This window comes from Amia ocellicauda, chromosome 12 (genome assembly GCF_036373705.1).
Source record: "Amia ocellicauda isolate fAmiCal2 chromosome 12, fAmiCal2.hap1, whole genome shotgun sequence".
In the NCBI taxonomy this organism is placed as follows: Eukaryota; Metazoa; Chordata; class Actinopteri; order Amiiformes; family Amiidae; genus Amia; species Amia ocellicauda.
In genome coordinates this window covers 21,011,661-21,033,146 of record NC_089861.1, presented here as the reverse complement: position 1 = coordinate 21,033,146, position 21,486 = coordinate 21,011,661, and the positions used below count along the sequence as shown (strand labels likewise).

The window sequence follows — 21,486 nt, the reverse complement described above, 5'->3', positions numbered from 1 at the left end:
ATTCCTTTGCGTTGCGTAACAGAAAGCCATATGCTCTCAGAGACCTCACCTGCACTTGAGGACTTGAAAAACTGCAGCAGCCAGTTCGTTTTCTAAGCAATCGTAAAAGGCTACTCACGCTGACTGAAGGAATATTTATCCATCCATCCATCCATCTATCTATCCCTATCTATCTGTATTTCTGTCTTTCAACATTTGTGAATGTCACTGTAGCCTGCAAACTCGTGCCCTTGCGAAAGGCTAGGACGAGGCAAATCACAGCTCTGGGAGAAGCTAGCATTGACAGTCGTTGGTCTCAACTGACAACAAGTGCACACATCAGCCTGCTTCCTGAACCAGCAGGCTTTTACCGTCCCCTTCGCCACTCTACACTTCCTTACCATAAAGAAAGGCAACAAGCAACCCATAACCCAGAGGTCGATGGATCGAAACCATTCTCTGCTATGACTTTTAGATTCCTTTGCGTTGCGTAACAGAAAGCCATATGCTCTCAGAGACCTCACCTGCACTTGAGGACTTGAAAAACTGCAGCAGCCAGTTCGTTTTCTAAGCAATCGTAAAAGGCTTCTCACGCTGACTGAAGGAATATTTATCCATCCATCCATCTATCTATCTGTATTTCTGTCTTTCAACATTTGTGAATGTCACTGTAGCCTGCAAACTCGTGCCCTTGCGAAAGGCTAGGACGAGGCAAATCACAGCTCTGGGAGAAGCTAGCATTGACAGTCGTTGGTCTCAACTGACAACAAGTGCACACATCAGCCTGCTTCCTGAACCAGCAGGCTTTTACCGTCCCCTTCGCCACTCTACACTTCCTTACCATAAAGAAAGGCAACAAGCAGAAGGAGGCGCCCAACGTGGGGCTCGAACCCACGACCCTGAGATTAAGAGTCTCATGCTCTACCGACTGAGCTAGCCGGGCCACTGCGGGGGCCGCAGCGCAAGACAGCCCGCCGGAGTCTGCAAGAAGAAATGCGGCCACTTGACGGACGCACGGGCGTCCAATACTTTCCGACTTCCGTGCCTGCATTCACCATCCGGAGGCTTCGGCTCAAATCGTCTATTCTGGTCCAAAGACTTCTTGGGAGGGTTACAGGCTGCAGTTCATGCCGAACTACGAGCGTCTGCTCGACGTGAGCACATCATTGGCACTTTTGCGTGAAGGCCAGCTCCCGCAAGTGAGCAGAGTGGCGCAGCGGAAGCGTGCTGGGCCCATAACCCAAAGGTCGATGGATCGAAACCATTCTCTGCTATGACTTTTAGATTCCTTTGCGTTGCGTAACAGAAAGCCATATGCTCTCAGAGACCTCACCTGCACTTGAGGACTTGAAAAACTGCAGCAGCCAGTTCGTTTTCTAAGCAATCGTAAAAGGCTACTCACGCTGACTGAAGGAATATTTATCCATCCATCCATCCATCTATCTATCCCTATCTATCTGTATTTCTGTCTTTCAACATTTGTGAATGTCACTGTAGCCTGCAAACTCGTGCCCTTGCGAAAGGCTAGGACGAGGCAAATCACAGCTCTGGGAGAAGCTAGCATTGACAGTCGTTGGTCTCAACTGACAACAAGTGCACACATCAGCCTGCTTCCTGAACCAGCAGGCTTTTACCGTCCCCTTCGCCACTCTACACTTCCTTACCATAAAGAAAGGCAACAAGCAACCCATAACCCAGAGGTCGATGGATCGAAACCATTCTCTGCTATGACTTTTAGATTCCTTTGCGTTGCGTAACAGAAAGCCATATGCTCTCAGAGACCTCACCTGCACTTGAGGACTTGAAAAACTGCAGCAGCCAGTTCGTTTTCTAAGCAATCGTAAAAGGCTTCTCACGCTGACTGAAGGAATATTTATCCATCCATCCATCTATCTATCTGTATTTCTGTCTTTCAACATTTGTGAATGTCACTGTAGCCTGCAAACTCGTGCCCTTGCGAAAGGCTAGGACGAGGCAAATCACAGCTCTGGGAGAAGCTAGCATTGACAGTCGTTGGTCTCAACTGACAACAAGTGCACACATCAGCCTGCTTCCTGAACCAGCAGGCTTTTACCGTCCCCTTCGCCACTCTACACTTCCTTACCATAAAGAAAGGCAACAAGCAGAAGGAGGCGCCCAACGTGGGGCTCGAACCCACGACCCTGAGATTAAGAGTCTCATGCTCTACCGACTGAGCTAGCCGGGCCACTGCGGGGGCCGCAGCGCAAGACAGCCCGCCGGAGTCTGCAAGAAGAAATGCGGCCACTTGACGGACGCACGGGCGTCCAATACTTTCCGACTTCCGTGCCTGCATTCACCATCCGGAGGCTTCGGCTCAAATCGTCTATTCTGGTCCAAAGACTTCTTGGGAGGGTTACAGGCTGCAGTTCATGCCGAACTACGAGCGTCTGCTCGACGTGAGCACATCATTGGCACTTTTGCGTGAAGGCCAGCTCCCGCAAGTGAGCAGAGTGGCGCAGCGGAAGCGTGCTGGGCCCATAACCCAAAGGTCGATGGATCGAAACCATTCTCTGCTATGACTTTTAGATTCCTTTGCGTTGCGTAACAGAAAGCCATATGCTCTCAGAGACCTCACCTGCACTTGAGGACTTGAAAAACTGCAGCAGCCAGTTCGTTTTCTAAGCAATCGTAAAAGGCTACTCACGCTGACTGAAGGAATATTTATCCATCCATCCATCCATCTATCTATCCCTATCTATCTGTATTTCTGTCTTTCAACATTTGTGAATGTCACTGTAGCCTGCAAACTCGTGCCCTTGCGAAAGGCTAGGACGAGGCAAATCACAGCTCTGGGAGAAGCTAGCATTGACAGTCGTTGGTCTCAACTGACAACAAGTGCACACATCAGCCTGCTTCCTGAACCAGCAGGCTTTTACCGTCCCCTTCGCCACTCTACACTTCCTTACCATAAAGAAAGGCAACAAGCAACCCATAACCCAGAGGTCGATGGATCGAAACCATTCTCTGCTATGACTTTTAGATTCCTTTGCGTTGCGTAACAGAAAGCCATATGCTCTCAGAGACCTCACCTGCACTTGAGGACTTGAAAAACTGCAGCAGCCAGTTCGTTTTCTAAGCAATCGTAAAAGGCTTCTCACGCTGACTGAAGGAATATTTATCCATCCATCCATCTATCTATCTGTATTTCTGTCTTTCAACATTTGTGAATGTCACTGTAGCCTGCAAACTCGTGCCCTTGCGAAAGGCTAGGACGAGGCAAATCACAGCTCTGGGAGAAGCTAGCATTGACAGTCGTTGGTCTCAACTGACAACAAGTGCACACATCAGCCTGCTTCCTGAACCAGCAGGCTTTTACCGTCCCCTTCGCCACTCTACACTTCCTTACCATAAAGAAAGGCAACAAGCAGAAGGAGGCGCCCAACGTGGGGCTCGAACCCACGACCCTGAGATTAAGAGTCTCATGCTCTACCGACTGAGCTAGCCGGGCCACTGCGGGGGCCGCAGCGCAAGACAGCCCGCCGGAGTCTGCAAGAAGAAATGCGGCCACTTGACGGACGCACGGGCGTCCAATACTTTCCGACTTCCGTGCCTGCATTCACCATCCGGAGGCTTCGGCTCAAATCGTCTATTCTGGTCCAAAGACTTCTTGGGAGGGTTACAGGCTGCAGTTCATGCCGAACTACGAGCGCCTGCTCGACGTGAGCACATCATTGGCACTTTTGCGTGAAGGCCAGCTCCCGCAAGTGAGCAGAGTGGCGCAGCGGAAGCGTGCTGGGCCCATAACCCAAAGGTCGATGGATCGAAACCATTCTCTGCTATGACTTTTAGATTCCTTTGCGTTGCGTAACAGAAAGCCATATGCTCTCAGAGACCTCACCTGCACTTGAGGACTTGAAAAACTGCAGCAGCCAGTTCGTTTTCTAAGCAATCGTAAAAGGCTTCTCACGCTGACTGAAGGAATATTTATCCATCCATCTATCTATCTATCTATCTATCCCTATCTATCTGTATTTCTGTCTTTCAACATTTGTGAATGTCACTGTAGCCTGCAAACTCGTGCCCTTGCGAAAGGCTAGGACGAGGCAAATCACAGCTCTGGGAGAAGCTAGCATTGACAGTCGTTGGTCTCAACTGACAACAAGTGCACACATCAGCCTGCTTCCTGAACCAGCAGGCTTTTACCGTCCCCTTCGCCACTCTACACTTCCTTACCATAAAGAAAGGCAACAAGCAGAAGGAGGCGCACAACGTGGGGCTCGAACCCACGACCCTGAGATTAAGAGTCTCATGCTCTACCGACTGAGCTAGCCGGGCCACTGCGGGGGCCGCAGCGCAAGACAGCCCGCCGGAGTCTGCAAGAAGAAATGCGGCCACTTGACGGACGCACGGGCGTCCAATACTTTCCGACTTCCGTGCCTGCATTCACCATCCGGAGGCTTCGGCTCAAATCGTCTATTCTGGTCCAAAGACTTCTTGGGAGGGTTACAGGCTGCAGTTCATGCCGAACTACGAGCGCCTGCTCGACGTGAGCACATCATTGGCACTTTTGCGTGAAGGACAGCTCCCGCAAGTGAGCAGAGTGGCGCAGCGGAAGCGTGCTGGGCCCATAACCCAAAGGTCGATGGATCGAAACCATTCTCTGCTATGACTTTTAGATTCCTTTGCGTTGCGTAACAGAAAGCCATATGCTCTCAGAGACCTCACCTGCACTTGAGGACTTGAAAAACTGCAGCAGCCAGTTCGTTTTCTAAGCAATCGTAAAAGGCTTCTCACGCTGACTGAAGGAATATTTATCCATCCATCCATCTATCTATCTATCTATCCCTATCTATCTGTATTTCTGTCTTTCAACATTTGTGAATGTCACTGTAGCCTGCAAACTCGTGCCCTTGCGAAAGGCTAGGACGAGGCAAATCACAGCTCTGGGAGAAGCTAGCATTGACAGTCGTTGGTCTCAACTGACAACAAGTGCACACATCAGCCTGCTTCCTGAACCAGCAGGCTTTTACCGTCCCCTTCGCCACTCTACACTTCCTTACCATAAAGAAAGGCAACAAGCAACCCATAACCCAGAGGTCGATGGATCGAAACCATTCTCTGCTATGACTTTTAGATTCCTTTGCGTTGCGTAACAGAAAGCCATATGCTCTCAGAGACCTCACCTGCACTTGAGGACTTGAAAAACTGCAGCAGCCAGTTCGTTTTCTAAGCAATCGTAAAAGGCTTCTCACGCTGACTGAAGGAATATTTATCCATCCATCCATCCATCCATCTATCTATCCCTATCTATCTGTATTTCTGTCTTTCAACATTTGTGAATGTCACTGTAGCCTGCAAACTCGTGCCCTTGCGAAAGGCTAGGACGAGGCAAATCACAGCTCTGGGAGAAGCTAGCATTGACAGTCGTTGGTCTCAACTGACAACAAGTGCACACATCAGCCTGCTTCCTGAACCAGCAGGCTTTTACCGTCCCCTTCGCCACTCTACACTTCCTTACCATAAAGAAAGGCAACAAGCAACCCATAACCCAGAGGTCGATGGATCGAAACCATTCTCTGCTATGACTTTTAGATTCCTTTGCGTTGCGTAACAGAAAGCCATATGCTCTCAGAGACCTCACCTGCACTTGAGGACTTGAAAAACTGCAGCAGCCAGTTCGTTTTCTAAGCAATCGTAAAAGGCTTCTCACGCTGACTGAAGGAATATTTATCCATCCATCCATCTATCTATCTGTATTTCTGTCTTTCAACATTTGTGAATGTCACTGTAGCCTGCAAACTCGTGCCCTTGCGAAAGGCTAGGACGAGGCAAATCACAGCTCTGGGAGAAGCTAGCATTGACAGTCGTTGGTCTCAACTGACAACAAGTGCACACATCAGCCTGCTTCCTGAACCAGCAGGCTTTTACCGTCCCCTTCGCCACTCTACACTTCCTTACCATAAAGAAAGGCAACAAGCAGAAGGAGGCGCCCAACGTGGGGCTCGAACCCACGACCCTGAGATTAAGAGTCTCATGCTCTACCGACTGAGCTAGCCGGGCCACTGCGGGGGCCGCAGCGCAAGACAGCCCGCCGGAGTCTGCAAGAAGAAATGCGGCCACTTGACGGACGCACGGGCGTCCAATACTTTCCGACTTCCGTGCCTGCATTCACCATCCGGAGGCTTCGGCTCAAATCGTCTATTCTGGTCCAAAGACTTCTTGGGAGGGTTACAGGCTGCAGTTCATGCCGAACTACGAGCGTCTGCTCGACGTGAGCACATCATTGGCACTTTTGCGTGAAGGCCAGCTCCCGCAAGTGAGCAGAGTGGCGCAGCGGAAGCGTGCTGGGCCCATAACCCAAAGGTCGATGGATCGAAACCATTCTCTGCTATGACTTTTAGATTCCTTTGCGTTGCGTAACAGAAAGCCATATGCTCTCAGAGACCTCACCTGCACTTGAGGACTTGAAAAACTGCAGCAGCCAGTTCGTTTTCTAAGCAATCGTAAAAGGCTACTCACGCTGACTGAAGGAATATTTATCCATCCATCCATCCATCTATCTATCCCTATCTATCTGTATTTCTGTCTTTCAACATTTGTGAATGTCACTGTAGCCTGCAAACTCGTGCCCTTGCGAAAGGCTAGGACGAGGCAAATCACAGCTCTGGGAGAAGCTAGCATTGACAGTCGTTGGTCTCAACTGACAACAAGTGCACACATCAGCCTGCTTCCTGAACCAGCAGGCTTTTACCGTCCCCTTCGCCACTCTACACTTCCTTACCATAAAGAAAGGCAACAAGCAACCCATAACCCAGAGGTCGATGGATCGAAACCATTCTCTGCTATGACTTTTAGATTCCTTTGCGTTGCGTAACAGAAAGCCATATGCTCTCAGAGACCTCACCTGCACTTGAGGACTTGAAAAACTGCAGCAGCCAGTTCGTTTTCTAAGCAATCGTAAAAGGCTTCTCACGCTGACTGAAGGAATATTTATCCATCCATCCATCTATCTATCTGTATTTCTGTCTTTCAACATTTGTGAATGTCACTGTAGCCTGCAAACTCGTGCCCTTGCGAAAGGCTAGGACGAGGCAAATCACAGCTCTGGGAGAAGCTAGCATTGACAGTCGTTGGTCTCAACTGACAACAAGTGCACACATCAGCCTGCTTCCTGAACCAGCAGGCTTTTACCGTCCCCTTCGCCACTCTACACTTCCTTACCATAAAGAAAGGCAACAAGCAGAAGGAGGCGCCCAACGTGGGGCTCGAACCCACGACCCTGAGATTAAGAGTCTCATGCTCTACCGACTGAGCTAGCCGGGCCACTGCGGGGGCCGCAGCGCAAGACAGCCCGCCGGAGTCTGCAAGAAGAAATGCGGCCACTTGACGGACGCACGGGCGTCCAATACTTTCCGACTTCCGTGCCTGCATTCACCATCCGGAGGCTTCGGCTCAAATCGTCTATTCTGGTCCAAAGACTTCTTGGGAGGGTTACAGGCTGCAGTTCATGCCGAACTACGAGCGCCTGCTCGACGTGAGCACATCATTGGCACTTTTGCGTGAAGGCCAGCTCCCGCAAGTGAGCAGAGTGGCGCAGCGGAAGCGTGCTGGGCCCATAACCCAAAGGTCGATGGATCGAAACCATTCTCTGCTATGACTTTTAGATTCCTTTGCGTTGCGTAACAGAAAGCCATATGCTCTCAGAGACCTCACCTGCACTTGAGGACTTGAAAAACTGCAGCAGCCAGTTCGTTTTCTAAGCAATCGTAAAAGGCTTCTCACGCTGACTGAAGGAATATTTATCCATCCATCCATCTATCTATCTATCTATCCCTATCTATCTGTATTTCTGTCTTTCAACATTTGTGAATGTCACTGTAGCCTGCAAACTCGTGCCCTTGCGAAAGGCTAGGACGAGGCAAATCACAGCTCTGGGAGAAGCTAGCATTGACAGTCGTTGGTCTCAACTGACAACAAGTGCACACATCAGCCTGCTTCCTGAACCAGCAGGCTTTTACCGTCCCCTTCGCCACTCTACACTTCCTTACCATAAAGAAAGGCAACAAGCAGAAGGAGGCGCACAACGTGGGGCTCGAACCCACGACCCTGAGATTAAGAGTCTCATGCTCTACCGACTGAGCTAGCCGGGCCACTGCGGGGGCCGCAGCGCAAGACAGCCCGCCGGAGTCTGCAAGAAGAAATGCGGCCACTTGACGGACGCACGGGCGTCCAATACTTTCCGACTTCCGTGCCTGCATTCACCATCCGGAGGCTTCGGCTCAAATCGTCTATTCTGGTCCAAAGACTTCTTGGGAGGGTTACAGGCTGCAGTTCATGCCGAACTACGAGCGCCTGCTCGACGTGAGCACATCATTGGCACTTTTGCGTGAAGGACAGCTCCCGCAAGTGAGCAGAGTGGCGCAGCGGAAGCGTGCTGGGCCCATAACCCAAAGGTCGATGGATCGAAACCATTCTCTGCTATGACTTTTAGATTCCTTTGCGTTGCGTAACAGAAAGCCATATGCTCTCAGAGACCTCACCTGCACTTGAGGACTTGAAAAACTGCAGCAGCCAGTTCGTTTTCTAAGCAATCGTAAAAGGCTTCTCACGCTGACTGAAGGAATATTTATCCATCCATCCATCTATCTATCTATCTATCCCTATCTATCTGTATTTCTGTCTTTCAACATTTGTGAATGTCACTGTAGCCTGCAAACTCGTGCCCTTGCGAAAGGCTAGGACGAGGCAAATCACAGCTCTGGGAGAAGCTAGCATTGACAGTCGTTGGTCTCAACTGACAACAAGTGCACACATCAGCCTGCTTCCTGAACCAGCAGGCTTTTACCGTCCCCTTCGCCACTCTACACTTCCTTACCATAAAGAAAGGCAACAAGCAACCCATAACCCAGAGGTCGATGGATCGAAACCATTCTCTGCTATGACTTTTAGATTCCTTTGCGTTGCGTAACAGAAAGCCATATGCTCTCAGAGACCTCACCTGCACTTGAGGACTTGAAAAACTGCAGCAGCCAGTTCGTTTTCTAAGCAATCGTAAAAGGCTTCTCACGCTGACTGAAGGAATATTTATCCATCCATCCATCCATCCATCTATCTATCCCTATCTATCTGTATTTCTGTCTTTCAACATTTGTGAATGTCACTGTAGCCTGCAAACTCGTGCCCTTGCGAAAGGCTAGGACGAGGCAAATCACAGCTCTGGGAGAAGCTAGCATTGACAGTCGTTGGTCTCAACTGACAACAAGTGCACACATCAGCCTGCTTCCTGAACCAGCAGGCTTTTACCGTCCCCTTCGCCACTCTACACTTCCTTACCATAAAGAAAGGCAACAAGCAACCCATAACCCAGAGGTCGATGGATCGAAACCATTCTCTGCTATGACTTTTAGATTCCTTTGCGTTGCGTAACAGAAAGCCATATGCTCTCAGAGACCTCACCTGCACTTGAGGACTTGAAAAACTGCAGCAGCCAGTTCGTTTTCTAAGCAATCGTAAAAGGCTTCTCACGCTGACTGAAGGAATATTTATCCATCCATCCATCTATCTATCTGTATTTCTGTCTTTCAACATTTGTGAATGTCACTGTAGCCTGCAAACTCGTGCCCTTGCGAAAGGCTAGGACGAGGCAAATCACAGCTCTGGGAGAAGCTAGCATTGACAGTCGTTGGTCTCAACTGACAACAAGTGCACACATCAGCCTGCTTCCTGAACCAGCAGGCTTTTACCGTCCCCTTCGCCACTCTACACTTCCTTACCATAAAGAAAGGCAACAAGCAGAAGGAGGCGCCCAACGTGGGGCTCGAACCCACGACCCTGAGATTAAGAGTCTCATGCTCTACCGACTGAGCTAGCCGGGCCACTGCGGGGGCCGCAGCGCAAGACAGCCCGCCGGAGTCTGCAAGAAGAAATGCGGCCACTTGACGGACGCACGGGCGTCCAATACTTTCCGACTTCCGTGCCTGCATTCACCATCCGGAGGCTTCGGCTCAAATCGTCTATTCTGGTCCAAAGACTTCTTGGGAGGGTTACAGGCTGCAGTTCATGCCGAACTACGAGCGTCTGCTCGACGTGAGCACATCATTGGCACTTTTGCGTGAAGGCCAGCTCCCGCAAGTGAGCAGAGTGGCGCAGCGGAAGCGTGCTGGGCCCATAACCCAAAGGTCGATGGATCGAAACCATTCTCTGCTATGACTTTTAGATTCCTTTGCGTTGCGTAACAGAAAGCCATATGCTCTCAGAGACCTCACCTGCACTTGAGGACTTGAAAAACTGCAGCAGCCAGTTCGTTTTCTAAGCAATCGTAAAAGGCTACTCACGCTGACTGAAGGAATATTTATCCATCCATCCATCCATCTATCTATCCCTATCTATCTGTATTTCTGTCTTTCAACATTTGTGAATGTCACTGTAGCCTGCAAACTCGTGCCCTTGCGAAAGGCTAGGACGAGGCAAATCACAGCTCTGGGAGAAGCTAGCATTGACAGTCGTTGGTCTCAACTGACAACAAGTGCACACATCAGCCTGCTTCCTGAACCAGCAGGCTTTTACCGTCCCCTTCGCCACTCTACACTTCCTTACCATAAAGAAAGGCAACAAGCAACCCATAACCCAGAGGTCGATGGATCGAAACCATTCTCTGCTATGACTTTTAGATTCCTTTGCGTTGCGTAACAGAAAGCCATATGCTCTCAGAGACCTCACCTGCACTTGAGGACTTGAAAAACTGCAGCAGCCAGTTCGTTTTCTAAGCAATCGTAAAAGGCTTCTCACGCTGACTGAAGGAATATTTATCCATCCATCCATCTATCTATCTGTATTTCTGTCTTTCAACATTTGTGAATGTCACTGTAGCCTGCAAACTCGTGCCCTTGCGAAAGGCTAGGACGAGGCAAATCACAGCTCTGGGAGAAGCTAGCATTGACAGTCGTTGGTCTCAACTGACAACAAGTGCACACATCAGCCTGCTTCCTGAACCAGCAGGCTTTTACCGTCCCCTTCGCCACTCTACACTTCCTTACCATAAAGAAAGGCAACAAGCAGAAGGAGGCGCACAACGTGGGGCTCGAACCCACGACCCTGAGATTAAGAGTCTCATGCTCTACCGACTGAGCTAGCCGGGCCACTGCGGGGGCCGCAGCGCAAGACAGCCCGCCGGAGTCTGCAAGAAGAAATGCGGCCACTTGACGGACGCACGGGCGTCCAATACTTTCCGACTTCCGTGCCTGCATTCACCATCCGGAGGCTTCGGCTCAAATCGTCTATTCTGGTCCAAAGACTTCTTGGGAGGGTTACAGGCTGCAGTTCATGCCGAACTACGAGCGCCTGCTCGACGTGAGCACATCATTGGCACTTTTGCGTGAAGGACAGCTCCCGCAAGTGAGCAGAGTGGCGCAGCGGAAGCGTGCTGGGCCCATAACCCAAAGGTCGATGGATCGAAACCATTCTCTGCTATGACTTTTAGATTCCTTTGCGTTGCGTAACAGAAAGCCATATGCTCTCAGAGACCTCACCTGCACTTGAGGACTTGAAAAACTGCAGCAGCCAGTTCGTTTTCTAAGCAATCGTAAAAGGCTTCTCACGCTGACTGAAGGAATATTTATCCATCCATCCATCTATCTATCTATCTATCCCTATCTATCTGTATTTCTGTCTTTCAACATTTGTGAATGTCACTGTAGCCTGCAAACTCGTGCCCTTGCGAAAGGCTAGGACGAGGCAAATCACAGCTCTGGGAGAAGCTAGCATTGACAGTCGTTGGTCTCAACTGACAACAAGTGCACACATCAGCCTGCTTCCTGAACCAGCAGGCTTTTACCGTCCCCTTCGCCACTCTACACTTCCTTACCATAAAGAAAGGCAACAAGCAACCCATAACCCAGAGGTCGATGGATCGAAACCATTCTCTGCTATGACTTTTAGATTCCTTTGCGTTGCGTAACAGAAAGCCATATGCTCTCAGAGACCTCACCTGCACTTGAGGACTTGAAAAACTGCAGCAGCCAGTTCGTTTTCTAAGCAATCGTAAAAGGCTTCTCACGCTGACTGAAGGAATATTTATCCATCCATCCATCCATCCATCTATCTATCCCTATCTATCTGTATTTCTGTCTTTCAACATTTGTGAATGTCACTGTAGCCTGCAAACTCGTGCCCTTGCGAAAGGCTAGGACGAGGCAAATCACAGCTCTGGGAGAAGCTAGCATTGACAGTCGTTGGTCTCAACTGACAACAAGTGCACACATCAGCCTGCTTCCTGAACCAGCAGGCTTTTACCGTCCCCTTCGCCACTCTACACTTCCTTACCATAAAGAAAGGCAACAAGCAACCCATAACCCAGAGGTCGATGGATCGAAACCATTCTCTGCTATGACTTTTAGATTCCTTTGCGTTGCGTAACAGAAAGCCATATGCTCTCAGAGACCTCACCTGCACTTGAGGACTTGAAAAACTGCAGCAGCCAGTTCGTTTTCTAAGCAATCGTAAAAGGCTTCTCACGCTGACTGAAGGAATATTTATCCATCCATCCATCTATCTATCTGTATTTCTGTCTTTCAACATTTGTGAATGTCACTGTAGCCTGCAAACTCGTGCCCTTGCGAAAGGCTAGGACGAGGCAAATCACAGCTCTGGGAGAAGCTAGCATTGACAGTCGTTGGTCTCAACTGACAACAAGTGCACACATCAGCCTGCTTCCTGAACCAGCAGGCTTTTACCGTCCCCTTCGCCACTCTACACTTCCTTACCATAAAGAAAGGCAACAAGCAGAAGGAGGCGCCCAACGTGGGGCTCGAACCCACGACCCTGAGATTAAGAGTCTCATGCTCTACCGACTGAGCTAGCCGGGCCACTGCGGGGGCCGCAGCGCAAGACAGCCCGCCGGAGTCTGCAAGAAGAAATGCGGCCACTTGACGGACGCACGGGCGTCCAATACTTTCCGACTTCCGTGCCTGCATTCACCATCCGGAGGCTTCGGCTCAAATCGTCTATTCTGGTCCAAAGACTTCTTGGGAGGGTTACAGGCTGCAGTTCATGCCGAACTACGAGCGTCTGCTCGACGTGAGCACATCATTGGCACTTTTGCGTGAAGGCCAGCTCCCGCAAGTGAGCAGAGTGGCGCAGCGGAAGCGTGCTGGGCCCATAACCCAAAGGTCGATGGATCGAAACCATTCTCTGCTATGACTTTTAGATTCCTTTGCGTTGCGTAACAGAAAGCCATATGCTCTCAGAGACCTCACCTGCACTTGAGGACTTGAAAAACTGCAGCAGCCAGTTCGTTTTCTAAGCAATCGTAAAAGGCTACTCACGCTGACTGAAGGAATATTTATCCATCCATCCATCCATCTATCTATCCCTATCTATCTGTATTTCTGTCTTTCAACATTTGTGAATGTCACTGTAGCCTGCAAACTCGTGCCCTTGCGAAAGGCTAGGACGAGGCAAATCACAGCTCTGGGAGAAGCTAGCATTGACAGTCGTTGGTCTCAACTGACAACAAGTGCACACATCAGCCTGCTTCCTGAACCAGCAGGCTTTTACCGTCCCCTTCGCCACTCTACACTTCCTTACCATAAAGAAAGGCAACAAGCAACCCATAACCCAGAGGTCGATGGATCGAAACCATTCTCTGCTATGACTTTTAGATTCCTTTGCGTTGCGTAACAGAAAGCCATATGCTCTCAGAGACCTCACCTGCACTTGAGGACTTGAAAAACTGCAGCAGCCAGTTCGTTTTCTAAGCAATCGTAAAAGGCTTCTCACGCTGACTGAAGGAATATTTATCCATCCATCCATCTATCTATCTGTATTTCTGTCTTTCAACATTTGTGAATGTCACTGTAGCCTGCAAACTCGTGCCCTTGCGAAAGGCTAGGACGAGGCAAATCACAGCTCTGGGAGAAGCTAGCATTGACAGTCGTTGGTCTCAACTGACAACAAGTGCACACATCAGCCTGCTTCCTGAACCAGCAGGCTTTTACCGTCCCCTTCGCCACTCTACACTTCCTTACCATAAAGAAAGGCAACAAGCAGAAGGAGGCGCCCAACGTGGGGCTCGAACCCACGACCCTGAGATTAAGAGTCTCATGCTCTACCGACTGAGCTAGCCGGGCCACTGCGGGGGCCGCAGCGCAAGACAGCCCGCCGGAGTCTGCAAGAAGAAATGCGGCCACTTGACGGACGCACGGGCGTCCAATACTTTCCGACTTCCGTGCCTGCATTCACCATCCGGAGGCTTCGGCTCAAATCGTCTATTCTGGTCCAAAGACTTCTTGGGAGGGTTACAGGCTGCAGTTCATGCCGAACTACGAGCGCCTGCTCGACGTGAGCACATCATTGGCACTTTTGCGTGAAGGCCAGCTCCCGCAAGTGAGCAGAGTGGCGCAGCGGAAGCGTGCTGGGCCCATAACCCAAAGGTCGATGGATCGAAACCATTCTCTGCTATGACTTTTAGATTCCTTTGCGTTGCGTAACAGAAAGCCATATGCTCTCAGAGACCTCACCTGCACTTGAGGACTTGAAAAACTGCAGCAGCCAGTTCGTTTTCTAAGCAATCGTAAAAGGCTTCTCACGCTGACTGAAGGAATATTTATCCATCCATCCATCTATCTATCTATCTATCCCTATCTATCTGTATTTCTGTCTTTCAACATTTGTGAATGTCACTGTAGCCTGCAAACTCGTGCCCTTGCGAAAGGCTAGGACGAGGCAAATCACAGCTCTGGGAGAAGCTAGCATTGACAGTCGTTGGTCTCAACTGACAACAAGTGCACACATCAGCCTGCTTCCTGAACCAGCAGGCTTTTACCGTCCCCTTCGCCACTCTACACTTCCTTACCATAAAGAAAGGCAACAAGCAACCCATAACCCAGAGGTCGATGGATCGAAACCATTCTCTGCTATGACTTTTAGATTCCTTTGCGTTGCGTAACAGAAAGCCATATGCTCTCAGAGACCTCACCTGCACTTGAGGACTTGAAAAACTGCAGCAGCCAGTTCGTTTTCTAAGCAATCGTAAAAGGCTTCTCACGCTGACTGAAGGAATATTTATCCATCCATCCATCCATCCATCTATCTATCCCTATCTATTTGTATTTCTGTCTTTCAACATTTGTGAATGTCACTGTAGCCTGCAAACTCGTGCCCTTGCGAAAGGCTAGGACGAGGCAAATCACAGCTCTGGGAGAAGCTAGCATTGACAGTCGTTGGTCTCAACTGACAACAAGTGCACACATCAGCCTGCTTCCTGAACCAGCAGGCTTTTACCGTCCCCTTCGCCACTCTACACTTCCTTACCATAAAGAAAGGCAACAAGCAGAAGGAGGCGCCCAACGTGGGGCTCGAACCCACAACCCTGAGATTAAGAGTCTCATGCTCTACCGACTGAGCTAGCCGGGCCACTGCAGGGGCCGCAGCGCAAGACAGCCCGCCGGAGTCTGCAAGAAGAAATGCGGCCACTTGACGGACGCACGGGCGTCCAATACTTTCCGACTTCCGTGCCTGCATTCACCATCCGGAGGCTTCGGCTCAAATCGTCTATTCTGCTCTGGGAGAAGCTAGCATTGACAGTCGTTGGTCTCAACTGACAACATTAAATTGCTCACTGCATTAGAAAGCAAGGCAGTGCCACTCACATCAACAATAAAGCATCTTAATGATTCAGAAGACACTACCTTACATATATTTTTATCAAATGTATATTAATTTATATTCTTCCTATAGCCTACATATCATATGTTTTCCTATTACCAAAATGACTTGAATTAATTTCTTAATTTTGTTCTTTTCATTAGGGAGGAATCAATGGGCGCTTCTCGTAATAGCAAAATATGGCCCATTGTGTACCGCTTGCCAGAGTTTCCTGTGGTTCTCAAATAGAAAATTGATGAAAAGTCTGAGGATCTCATTGCTGTTTTGGGAAGTCACAGATCATTCAGGTCCTCTTTGACAACATGATTAAATACACTTAGTATGTATAACAATACAATTAAGTATGAACTTGAATCTTATTGGATGGTTTACTGTAAAGACATACTACAGCACATATTAATGGACCTTTTTTTATGGGTCTGACTTCACAAATTTGTAATTTTAATTATGTGAAAATCAGTGAGTTTTAAACCTTGTAATAAGGACATGGTTGTTTTACTAAATTATGCATATTTTTCTCTATAATAAGTGTGTTTATTACTTTCGTATGATGGGGTTACTCCAGTAAAACAGCATAAATGGTTAATGTCATGTAAATGTTATAATTCCCTGCATTAGGGTGTCTACTAAGAAAAATATTAGAAAATATATTATGCTAAAAGGTAAGTTGTTGGATTTCATCCATAGTATTTGTCTTGTTTTTCTTTCACTTTGTTTCAGGTATCCTTCCAACAAACAAAACACAGCTGATTGCAGTGCTTTAATAAGAAGATGCCCATTTCTTGGAGACCGCACAGGAAATGGCTAAGTAACAATGTGTCATCAGTTCTGAATTAGAAATGGAGACCTCTGCACATATTTCAAAAAGCAATTGTGATCCCCACCTCCCCTTTCAGGAATCCTGGCAACTATACTACGAAACAAATTAAAAAAAGAAAGAAAAACGTTAGTTCATGAGACAGAAGTCCTGACAATGAGCGAAAGGTTTAGGAAGAAAGTAGAAGGAAGCAAAATAAATAATTATGAAGATGCTTGAATTAGGAAGACAAAACAACCAAAGGTTTGTAACCCATATCATTGAGTAAAAAGCTGATGAACAATTTTATTTAAATTTAAATTCACAGTTGGTGATAAAATGTTCCAGTGAACATTTATTGTCTATCAGTGCAGCTCACTACAGATGAAAGAATGCAAAAGGAAAGAGACGGGCAAGAATCTCCTTGATCTGTATGATGCAGCAAGACAAAGTGAAGTGGATGAAACACACAGAGGTACATCCAAACAAGTAGCATATTCTGCTGCACAATCTTATATTTCTTTATATTAATAAAGCTAGCTAAGTACACAACTTTTGCAGCCTTTTTGCAAGTTAATAATTTACATTTAGTTCCAGCACTCTGATTGGCTGATATGGTTGGCAAGCCATCATGTAATCTTTCCAAAAATGATGGCTTTTATATAAATGTTTATTTGTGCATATTTATTTTATTTGTCTTAAACTAACAGCTGCTACATTGCTTCTTCCCCATCTGTTGAAAGAGGAGACAGAACTCCTTTATGTGATAACAAGGTAAACATGTTTTTTTTTATCTATGACTATTATTATTATTATTATTATTAATATTATTATTATTATCATAATCTTTTCAGTGAGAATATGCATGCATTTTTATTTTCAAATCATAGTTCCTCAAATAAGGTTTGAGTCAGAATATAGAGCTAGCCATTATTTAATCTGCCTGAGACACACTGAATACCCAAACGTGATAAAAGCTGGAGTGACTGGAAACTGCACTGAAAATGTGTACCTGTAGGTAAAAGTTATTGTGAATATGAAAATATGAAAAAGCTTCCACACAGATTCATTTTGTTTTTTAAACACAGATCAAGTAATTTTGTATGTTTTACTGAAGGATCCTATAGCTACGACACCAGTCATTAAAATCTGTAGAAATCCCTTCCAGCTGGATGCAGAAATGTGTCTCATAATGGATGGACAACATTTGCTTGTTGAGGAACCCGAGGACCTCCCCCAAGGATTCGGTTACCTTTTTGCCTCCTATTTTGTTTACAATATAAAATATCCACAAAGAGTAAAAAATACCCTCCTATTCATTGTGAAATTCATTCTAGGCATTCAGAAAGGTCAGAAATCTCCACCTAGTATAGTATGTTTAATACACTTTCTTTTGGCATAGATTGGCAAGGTGTTAGATGTGTACCAGACGTGTTTATGTACCATATTTATTGTCTATATACTTATATAATTCATCAAATGTTTGTTACCAGCATCAAAATGTTTTTAATACTATGCATGGATTGTTGTTTTTTAAATACTACCAGCATCAAACATTGTTTTACTTGTTGCATATGTTTTTTTAAAGGCTGCATTAAAATGGTTTTAATTGAATGCATACATTTTTTTTAAATACTACCAGCATTAAACATCGTTTTACTTGTTGCATATGTGTATTGTTTTTTTAAAGGCTACCAGCATCAAAATTGTTTTACTTTAATGTATTTATTGCTGTTTTTTAAAATACTACCAGCATCAAACATTGTTTTACTAGTTGCATGTATTTATAGTTTTTTAAAGGCTACCAGCATCAAAATGGTTTTACTTTAATGTATTTATTGTTGTTTATTCAAATACTACCAGCATCAAACATAGTTTTACTTGTTGCATATGTTTTTATAAAGGCTGCATTAAAATGGTTTTAATTGAATTTATTCATTGTTGTTTTTTAAAATACTACCAGCATCAAACATTGTTTTACTTGTTGCATGTATTTATAGTTTTTTAAAGGCTACCAGCATCAAAATGGTTTTAATTGCATGCATGGATATATTTTTTTTAAATACTACCAGCATTAAACATCGTTTAACTTGTTGCATATATGTATTGTTTTTTTAAAGGCTACCAGCATCAAAATTGTTTTACTAGTTGCATGTATTTATAGTTTTTTAAAGGCTACCAGCATCAAAATGGTTTTACTTTAATGTATTTATTGTTGTTTTTTAAAATACTACCAGCATCAAACATTGTTTTACTTGTTGCATGTTTTTTAAAGGCTGCATTAAAATGGTTTTAATCAAATGTATTTTTTTTTAAGTACTACCAGCATTATACATTGTTTTACTTGTTGCATATATGTATTGTTTTTTTTAAAGGCTACCAGCATCAAAATGGTTTTACTTGAATGTATGGATTGTTGTTTTTTAAAATACTACCAGCATCAAACATTGTTTTACTTGTTGCATGTTTTTTAAAGGCTGCATTAAAATGGTTTTAATTGAATTCATTCATTGTTGTTTTTTAAAATACTACCAGCATCAAACATTGTTTTACTTGTTGCATGTATTTATAGTTTTTTAAAGGCTACCAGCATCAAAATGGTTTTAATTGCAAGCATGGATTTGATCTATTTGAAATAAAAATATATATTTTAAATAATGTTTTACTGATGTTGATTTAACTAAATGTAAAGGCTAATTAGAATTATAAGTTGTGTTTTAAACTACCGACAATGGGCTTCTAAAAATCTGTGATATTAATTAATAATTGAAAAGCCAATAATTTGAATAATTTGGTATAACTATGCATCTGTATTGTTAGAGAAGGAGAAGCCCCAATATTGTTTTGCTGACTGCACTTTTCTCAGCACATTTCAATACACTGCACACAAAGTTCTCCAAATAAAAGCTATCATTATATGTGTGAGATATATTGATCAAGAAAAAACCCAGCTGTGAGTAAATTTATGTGAATGTTTATAAGAAAACAAAAAAGTTCCAAATAGAACCATAAGGTTCTTTAAGGATCCTTGTTTGCAAAAAGGTTCTAATAAGAACCTTTAAGGGTTCCTCCACAGTATCAACCCCAAGAACCCTAAAAGGTTCTTATTAGAACCTTTACTTCTTAGAGCAGGGGTAGTCAATAATTTTTGTGTCAGGGTCCAAATTTCTTGGTTAAGGTATAGTCAGGGTCCAGACATGGGGTGGGGGGGGGATGTCACAACTTCAAATTACCCTTTCCAACACACACAATTCTGTGAATTAGTAATATACCCCATCGCTTATATTTAGTGCATTCAACAAACTACACAAATAAAATGTTTAAATACTTGTATATATTAGTATTAAAACGGTTTCAGACCACTTACATTTAAATCTGTTAAAGATTATTGTAGTCATATAGATAAACATACACTTTCAAGCTGTTTGTGTCTTATTAAATTCAAGTTTTTTACCAATCCCCTTTGTCCCACTGTGCACTGCACAAAATTAGTGTTGAAAAATGAGGGCAGGGTGTATTAAGTAATTCAGAGTGGGGGGTCTGGGGGTGCTCCCCCATAAGATTTTGACAACTGGAGAAATGAAATGCATGATTGAGTCTTTTCGAAGTCAAAAAACTAAACTCAAAATCTCCATGAAATCAGGCAGATTTGGACTCAAACATGTCTTTGCTTCACAACCACATATCACCAGCGAAAAACACACTATATATGCAAACTAGACATGGGGCCAGATTAAATCACAACTTTGGCTCACCCGCTATTAGAAAACTACACAACTATCCATATTAGCGGTTACATTTATGATTAGAAGAAAGTGGCATCTTACTAAAAATGAAGCCGCAACTGAGTACAGTTGTGTAGTTTTCTATTAGCAGGTGGGTCAAAGTTTTGATTTAATCTGGCCCATGGTTTCTGTTGCTTCTCAATCACAGATCTGTTTTGGTGGGTCTCTGTAATTGAAATGGGTGAGGATGCACAATTCTCGATGTGTCACTGCTGGAAATACGCATCTGCATTGGAAATCAGCTTCCACTGCTGACGTAGGAGTTTCTAGGTAAACACAAGCTATGGCACCGGGGGTCATGTGTGTGCACTTTTATATTTTAGAGGCGAGGTTGACATCTGTCCACACGACAAACAATGCACATTTTAGCTGCTTATTTTTAGAAATCAGGAAAACCGAATACCTGTTATTGTTTTGTGTTTTTGACGAGTACAATGTGCCGCTCAACCGGGAATCTGCGAGCAATCAACTCGCTACTAACTGAACACTGGCTCTATATAGGACAGCCCATATTAATACATCACATCATATTGGCTAATAACCAGGAATTGCTGCGACTAGGTTCCACACTATAACAAGCACTGAGTGCAACAAACCTCCGTATCATTACATTAATATATATATATATATATATATATATATATATATAAAGTTAATTAAAATTATTCTCACGGTCCAGTCAAAAGCGTCTGGCGGTCTGGATTTGGCCCGCGGGCCGCCTATTGACGACCTGTGTCTTAGAGTGTACGGGGACCTTATTATAAAGTGTGACTGATTTTATTTTGTAAACGTGTACAGTCATAATACAATTATATATTTTAGTCAAAATTATAACAGATTCTATGTACTAATTAAATATTTTTATGAAAATATTATAATAAGCAAGACATATCTTTTACATACAATCTAAAGCAAAATGTAAAAGAGCACCTTTCAAAATTGAAACTTTACTGTCTTCTATCTATATTTGTTTAAATCTTTAAATAAATTGCTTGCTAATCTATTAATCATTTTACCTACTTTTAGAAATCCAAACTATCAGTATATTACAATATAATTTAGATTTAGACTTCTGTGATCTAATGCAATATAGGTGCACAGCAGAACTTGCTGAAAACAAGTCCAACTGTGAACAAATAATAAAAAGAGTTTTCTTATGAATTGTATAACAATCTAATTTAATTTGACCAATTAAAAAAAAGTTGTACAGTGTATAGGTCATAGGATTTAATCATTTAGCAGGGGGTAAATAATCAGCAAAGTTAAGGTTTAGTCAGTGATCACTATAATGAATACATAATC

The 21,486-nt window shown here is 45.1% G+C and overlaps 12 non-coding genes across 12 annotated transcripts; all 12 read right to left on the bottom strand.

The window, feature by feature from the left end:
• Positions 1–849: 849 nt before the first annotated feature.
• trnak-cuu (transfer RNA lysine (anticodon CUU)) lies at positions 850–922 on the bottom strand. Its single transcript has one exon. It is a non-coding gene; the product is annotated as a tRNA-Lys (tRNA).
• Positions 923–2,112: 1,190 nt separating this feature from the next.
• Positions 2,113–2,185, bottom strand: trnak-cuu (transfer RNA lysine (anticodon CUU)). Its single transcript has one exon. It is a non-coding gene; the product is annotated as a tRNA-Lys (tRNA).
• A 1,190-nt stretch (positions 2,186–3,375) lies between these two features.
• Positions 3,376–3,448, bottom strand: trnak-cuu (transfer RNA lysine (anticodon CUU)). Its single transcript has one exon. It is a non-coding gene; the product is annotated as a tRNA-Lys (tRNA).
• Positions 3,449–4,202: 754 nt separating this feature from the next.
• Positions 4,203–4,275, bottom strand: trnak-cuu (transfer RNA lysine (anticodon CUU)). The gene has a single exon. It is a non-coding gene; the product is annotated as a tRNA-Lys (tRNA).
• Positions 4,276–5,927: 1,652 nt separating this feature from the next.
• Positions 5,928–6,000, bottom strand: trnak-cuu (transfer RNA lysine (anticodon CUU)). Its single transcript has one exon. It is a non-coding gene; the product is annotated as a tRNA-Lys (tRNA).
• A 1,190-nt stretch (positions 6,001–7,190) lies between these two features.
• trnak-cuu (transfer RNA lysine (anticodon CUU)) lies at positions 7,191–7,263 on the bottom strand. The gene has a single exon. It is a non-coding gene; the product is annotated as a tRNA-Lys (tRNA).
• Positions 7,264–8,017: 754 nt separating this feature from the next.
• trnak-cuu (transfer RNA lysine (anticodon CUU)) lies at positions 8,018–8,090 on the bottom strand. The gene has a single exon. It is a non-coding gene; the product is annotated as a tRNA-Lys (tRNA).
• A 1,652-nt stretch (positions 8,091–9,742) lies between these two features.
• On the bottom strand, positions 9,743–9,815 carry trnak-cuu (transfer RNA lysine (anticodon CUU)). Its single transcript has one exon. It is a non-coding gene; the product is annotated as a tRNA-Lys (tRNA).
• A 1,190-nt stretch (positions 9,816–11,005) lies between these two features.
• On the bottom strand, positions 11,006–11,078 carry trnak-cuu (transfer RNA lysine (anticodon CUU)). The gene has a single exon. It is a non-coding gene; the product is annotated as a tRNA-Lys (tRNA).
• A 1,652-nt stretch (positions 11,079–12,730) lies between these two features.
• Positions 12,731–12,803, bottom strand: trnak-cuu (transfer RNA lysine (anticodon CUU)). The gene has a single exon. It is a non-coding gene; the product is annotated as a tRNA-Lys (tRNA).
• Positions 12,804–13,993: 1,190 nt separating this feature from the next.
• trnak-cuu (transfer RNA lysine (anticodon CUU)) lies at positions 13,994–14,066 on the bottom strand. Its single transcript has one exon. It is a non-coding gene; the product is annotated as a tRNA-Lys (tRNA).
• A 1,212-nt stretch (positions 14,067–15,278) lies between these two features.
• On the bottom strand, positions 15,279–15,351 carry trnak-cuu (transfer RNA lysine (anticodon CUU)). The gene has a single exon. It is a non-coding gene; the product is annotated as a tRNA-Lys (tRNA).
• Positions 15,352–21,486: the final 6,135 nt, after the last annotated feature.